This window comes from Telopea speciosissima, chromosome 5 (assembly GCF_018873765.1).
Source record: "Telopea speciosissima isolate NSW1024214 ecotype Mountain lineage chromosome 5, Tspe_v1, whole genome shotgun sequence".
In the NCBI taxonomy this organism is placed as follows: Eukaryota; Viridiplantae; Streptophyta; class Magnoliopsida; order Proteales; family Proteaceae; genus Telopea; species Telopea speciosissima.
In genome coordinates this window covers 31,449,481-31,456,485 of record NC_057920.1, presented here as the reverse complement: position 1 = coordinate 31,456,485, position 7,005 = coordinate 31,449,481, and positions in this window count along the sequence as shown.

Here is a 7,005-nt window from a genome sequence, read left to right as displayed (position 1 = left end):
CTTCACCTTCAAAGAAGGATAGTCGGGTAATATTGTATCCTTCAACCTTACGATTGACAGAGGATCCCATGGTCTTTACTCTTATTTGGATTCAGAACAATCACGGTCTTGAGCTCCCGCTCTGATATCAAATGTGAATTAACCTAGATGGGGGTGAATAGGTGAAGATAGTGGAATATACTAAATAATGCCAAAATAAAAATGTTATCAATGAAAAGCAAACAAATAACAAAGATAACACAAGAGATTTATAGTGGTTCGGCCAATACTTTCCTACGCCCACTCCTCTCACTTTAGAGAGAATTCCACTAAAAACAAATCTTGAGTATGAGCAAGAAAAATCATACAAATCTTGATTAAGAGCAAGAGAACTCAACTAATCTTTATTGAGAGCAAGAGGACTCAACTACTTTTGATTGAGAGCAAGAGGACTCAACTACTCTTGATTGAGAGCAAGAGGACTCACACAACCAATTACTCTTGATTCCGAGCAAGAGGACTCAACCAATTACTCTTGATTCCGAGCAAGAGGACTCAAACTACCATTTAAAATAAAAGGTACTAAAGATTAGAGTTACCTCAACTTTAGTAGTGTTTGCTACCTTTCAACTTAAAGCATAATGCCAAGTGTGATGAAGGAGCTAGTGAGGGAATGTGCTTGAATGCACACTTTAATGCTTTGGATGATCAAGTAGTAATGCCTTTTGATGTCTTTGATTAGCTTAAATTAATTGTGTTTAGCGTGATTAAGCTTACCTATTTATAGGCAAAGGTGCTTAAAGCATCCAAGAATCATTGCTAATTTAGGATACAAATCTGTCCTAATCTGGTATACCGTTTCTCAATTCAGTATGCCGGATCAAGGAATCTATCCGTTGACTAATGACTAATTCATAATGGTCAAAAGCCAATTCGGTATGCTGGATTATGATTCGGTATGCTGGATTATGATTCGGTATGCCGGATCATGATTCAGAGCATTCTGTTTGCACTCTGTGAGCAAAACCCTGAGATTGTGTTTTATAGGAAAAAGGGAATTCAGCATGCCGGATCTGGATTCGGTATGCCGAATCAGCTGTTTTGTTTAACAAGTGTAAGTCCTTGGTTGGATTGACTTGGGTCAATTCCATTGGACAAGTCCAGGCCAATTTCTTTGGTTTTAGTCCATGTGGGAAGAGTCTAAAACAACCTCCTAGGGTCACACTACATGTATGTATGCGTGAGTGTGTGCGATACATTGATTGTGACTTTAACACACGATTTAACAACATAGCACAATTCTAAGTCTTCAATCTTCTTCAAATCTTGAACTTCACTTCTTTACATAAATGTCTTCAAAGTGAGTTCCTCTAACTTGTCTTGATCTTTGTCTTTAAAACTTGTTCTTCATTCTTCATGATTCTTTGATGTCTTGAAAGATTGGACAAGATTCAATTTGCTTTGAGTATCAATCTCTTGAATTAAGTGCTCCCCCTCACTTGGTGCTATGCTCTTATCTAAACATCTTAAACAAGAGTTAGTACAATTCGGTTTATTTGTTATCATCAAAACATATATATCATCATGATAGATGAGTGGAGTTTATGTATGAGGATTTTTCCTCAACAATCTCCCCCTTTTTGATGATGACAAATATTGACAAAAAATAATGTAATATTCAAGAAATGTATAACATTAATTGCATAATAAGTTCAAAGAGAAAACTATAACTTTTTCTCCCAATTTCTTTCTCCCTTTGGCATTATCAAAAAGTGGGGATAGAAAGGAAAAAAAACAAACTTAATAAAATTTTGGTCCCCATTGTATGTTAGGTCCATCAATGTTAGTATCATACCTTTCTCTTGGTTTCCAAACCTTTTGGTTACCATACCAATTTGGGTATGATTGGGGGTTCCAAGGTCTTTGGTATTGGGGTACCTTATGTGGTCTTTGAATTTTGGGTGGGTCTCTCCGATATTCACCATAATAAGGTCTTCTAGGTTTGTAATACGCTTGATTAGTATTCTTTGATCCCATGTACTAATTTCTCCATCGAGTATCATGACAATCCCAAATTGAATGTTCCTTTTTGTTGTAATTATTACATATAACAATTTGAGAGGTATTTGGACTTTGAGTCTCCCCTTTGGGATTGGGTTTCTTAGCTTGAGGACTTTTCTTCTTAGAATAGCATTCCTTAAGAGAATGTCCCTCCTTTCTGCAGTAGTTACAATATTTATTTTTCTTTGCTCCTTTGCTTGCTATCTTACTTGAACTTGGATTTTGGATTTGTTTTGAATTGTTATCCAAACCATAGCCTAACCCTTCTTTATTGAAAGGTAGTTTACATGAAGTTTCAAGTAAGATATCAAGATTTTTTTTACCATTAGTAAAAGATTCTAAGTCTTTACACAACTTTTTTTTTCTTCTTCCAAGTCGTTAACTTGAGAAGTTAAAGTTGTGTTTTGGTCTTTGAGGGTATTTATCTCTTTTAAAAGATTCTTTTTAGTAGTAGCTAATTCCATACTACTTTGGTAGAGGTCTTCAAAGGCTTCTGCTAATTTTAGAAAATCGTTATCCTTATGAGATGGAGAAGTGGGGGTTACCTCATTTTCACTTTCTTCATCTTCAATAGCCATAAATGCAAGGTTGATTTGCTCTTCTTCTTGATATTCTTCGTCTTCATCGTTTGAATCGAAGGAGTGTTTGGCTTTGTATACTTTATTATATTTCTTTATCTTCGAACAATCTCCCCTAAAATATCCTATTTTTCTACACTCATAACAAATGATATCTTTGAAAGAGGAGTCAGTGGCATCTTTCGAAAGATTCTTACCTTTCTGATCTTTTGAGAACCTCCTTTTGTTAAATGAGGTCTTACCTTTATTCTTTAGGAACCTTGAGAACTTTTTGGTAAGATACGTAATTTTATCCTCTGAAAGTTCTTCTTCATCGTCACTTATTTCATAAGATTTGAAAGCCACAACTTTCTTCTTTGGTTCCTTAGGCTCATCTTCCTTGGTGTCAAGTTTAAGCTCCATTTCATGAGTTTGTGGAGATCCCAAAAGCTCATCTAGGCTTAGCTTGTCTTTGTCTTTGGACTCTTTGATTGCCGTAGTCTTGGGTCTCCATTCTTTTGAAAGAGATCTCAATATCTTTCGGACATTTTATCCATTAGAATAAACTTTTCCTAAACCCTTTAGCTTGTTCACAATTTTAGTAAAACGAATAAACATTGCATAGATATCTTCATCATTTTTCATTTTAAACAATTCATACTCATTTACAAACATATCGATTTTAGATTATTTGACTTCAGATGTACCTTCATAGGTAACAACTAACTTGTCAAACATCTCCTTTGCGGAGTCACACATCCAAGTTCTATTGTACTCATTTTCTCCTAGAGCACATTGAATATAGCTTATAGCTAAAAAGTTGAGTCGCATCTTTCCTTTTTTAGCCGGGGTCCATTCTTCGTTGGGCTTATCTATGGTATTTGGTCTATTTTCGATGACTTCCCACGCATCGATATTGTTGGCACAAATAAAGTTCTTGAAGCGATTCTTCTAATAGGAAAATCCTTCACCTTCAAAGAAGGGTGGTTGGGTAATATTGTATTCTTCAACCTTACGATTGACAGAGGATCCCATGGTCTTTACTCTTAGTTGGATTGAGAACAATCACGGTCTTGAGCTCCCGCTCTTATACCAAATGTGAATTCACCTAGAGGGGTGAATAGGTAAAGTTAGTGGAATATACTAAATAATGCGAAAATAAAAATATTATCAATGAAAAGCAAACAAATAACAAAGATAACACAGGAGATTTATAGTGGTTCGGCCAATACTTGCCTACGTCCACTCCTCTCACCTTAGAGAGAATTCCACTAAAAATAAATCTTGAGTATGAGCAAGAGAAATCATTTAAATCTTGATTAAGAGAAAAAGAACTCCACTAATCTTGATTGAGAGCAAGAGGACTCAACTACTCTTGATTGAGAGCAAGAGGACTCACACAACCAACTACTCTTAATTCCGAGCAAAAGGACTCAACCAATCTTGATTCCGTGCAAGAGGACTCAACCAATCTTGATTCCGAGCAAGAGGACTCAAACTACCATTTAAAATAAAGGGTACTAAAGATTAGAGTTACCTCAACTTTAGTAGTGTTTGCTACCTTTCAACTTGTAGCTAGTGAGGGAATGTGCTTGAATGCACACTTCAATGCTTTGGATGATCAAGTAGTAATGCCTTTTGATGCCTTTGATTAGCTTTTATTAATTGTGTTTAACTTGATTAAGCTTACCTATTTATAGGCAAAGGTGCTTAAAGCATCCTAGAATCATTGCTAATTTTGGATACAAATCTGTCCTGATCTGGTATACCGTTTCTCAATTCAGTATGCCGGATCAAGGAATCTATCCATTGACCAACGGCTAATTCATAATGGTCAAAAGCCAATTCGGTATGCTGGATCATGATTCGGTATGCTGGATTGTGATTCGGTATGCCGGATCATGATTCAGAGCATTCTGTTTGCTCTCTGTGAGCAAAATCCTGAGATTGTGTTTTACAGAAAAAAGAGAATTCAGCATGCCGAATCTGGATTCGGTATGCCGAATCAGCTGTTTTGTTGAATAAGTGTAAGTCCTTGGTTGGACTGACTTGGATCGATTCCATTGGACAAGTCCGGGCCAATTTCTTTGGTTTTAGTCCATGTGGGAAGAGTCTAAAACAACCTCCTAGGGCCACACTACAAGTATGTATGCGTGAGTGTGTGCGATACATTGATTGTGACTTTAACACATGATTTAACAACATAGCACAATTCTAAGTCTTCAATCTTCTTCAACTCTTAAACTTCACTTCTTTATATGAATGTCTTCAAAATGAGTTCCTCTAACTTGTCTTGATCTTTGTCTTTAAAACTTGTTCTTCATTCTTCATGATTCTTTGATTTCTTGAAAGATTAGACAAGATTCAATTTGCTTTGAGTATCAATCTCTTGAATTGAATGCTCCCCCTCACTTGGTGCTATGCTCTTATCTAAACATCTTAAACAAGAGTTAGTACAATTCGATTTATTTGTTATCATCAAAACATATATATCATCATGATAGATGATTGGAGTTTATGTGTGAGGACTTTTCCTGAACAATCTCTCCCTTTTTGATGATGACAAATATTAACCAAAAATAATGTAATATTCAAGAAATGTATAACATTAATTGCATAATAAGTTCAAAGAGAAAACTATAACTTTTTCTCCCAATTTCTCTCCCCCTTTGGCATTATCAAAAAGTGGGGATAGAAAGGAAAAAAAAAAACTTAATAAAATTTTGGTCCCCATTGTGTGTTAGGTCCATCAATGTTAGTATCATACCTTTCTCTTGGTTTCCAAACCTTTTGGTTACCATACCAATTTGGGTATGATTGGGGGTTCCAAGGTCTTTGGTATTGGGGTATCTTATGTGGTCTTTGAATTTTGGGTGGGTCTCTCCGATATTCACCATAATAAGGTCTTCTAGGTTTGTAATACGTTTGATTAGTATTCTTTGATCCCATGTACTAATTTCTCCATCGAGTATCATGATAATCCCAAATTGAATGTCCCTTTTTGTTGCAATTATTGCATATAACAATTTGAGGGGTATTTGAACTTTGAGTCTCCCCTTTGGGATTTGGTTTCTTAGCTTAAGGACTTTTCTTTTTGGAATAGCATTCCTTAAGAGAATGTCCCTTCTTTTTGCAGTAGTTACAATATTTATTTTTCTTTGCTCCTTTGCTTGCTATCTTACTTGAACTTGGCGTTTGGATTTGTTTTGAATTGTTATCCAAACCATAGCCTAACCCTTCTTTATTGAAAGGTACTTTAGATGAAGTTCCATGTAAGATATCAAGATTTTTGTTACCATTAGTAAAAGATTTTAAGTCTTTACACAACTTTTTTTTTCTTCTTCCAAGTTGTTAACTTGAGAAGTTAAAGTTGTGTTTTGGTCTTTGAGGGTATTTAACTCTTTTAAAAGATTCTTTTTAGTAGTAGCTAATTCCATACTACTTTGGTAGAGGTCTTCAAAGACTTCTGCTAATTCTAGAAAATCCTTATCCTTATGAGATGGAGAAGTGGGGGTTACCTCATTTTCACTTTCTTCATCTTCAATAGCCATAAATGCAAGGTTGATTTGCTCTTCTTCTTGATATTCTTCGTCTTCATCGTTTGAATCGAAGGAATGTTTGGCTTTGTATACTTTTTGTATTTCTTTATCTTCGAACAATCTCCCCTAAAATATCCTGTTTTTCTACACTCATAACAAATGATATCTTTGAAAGAAGAGTCAGTGGCATCTTTTGAAAGATTCTTACCTTTCTGATCTTTTAAGAACTTCCTTTTGTTATATGAGGTCTTACCTTTATTCTTTAGGAACCTTGAGAACTTTTTGGTAAGATACGCAATTTTGTCCTGTGAAAGCTCTTCTTCATCGTCACTTATTTCATAAGATTTGAAAGCCACAACTTTCTTCTTTGGTTCCTTAGGCTCATCTTCCTTGGTGTCAAGTTTAAGTTTCATTTCATGAGTTTGTGGAGATCCCAAAAGCTCATCTAGGCTTAGCTTGTCTATGTCTTTGGACTCTTTGATTGTCGTAGTCTTGGGTGTCCATTCTTTTGAAAGAGATCTCAATATCTTTCGAACATTTTCTCCATTAGAATAAACTTTCCCTAAACCCTTCAGCTTGTTCAGAATATTAGTAAAATGAGTAAACATTGCATAGATATCTTCATCACTTTTCATTTTAAACAATTCATACTCGTTTACAAACATATCGATTTTAGATTGTTTGACTTCAGATGTACCTTCATAGGTAACAACTAACTTGTCAAACATCTCCTTTACGGAGTCACACATCCAAGTTCTATTGTACTCATTTTCTCCTAGAGCACAATGAATACAGCTTATAGCTAAAAAGTTGAGTTGCATCTTTCCTTTTTTAGCAAGGGTCCATTCTTCTTTGGGCTTATTTATGGT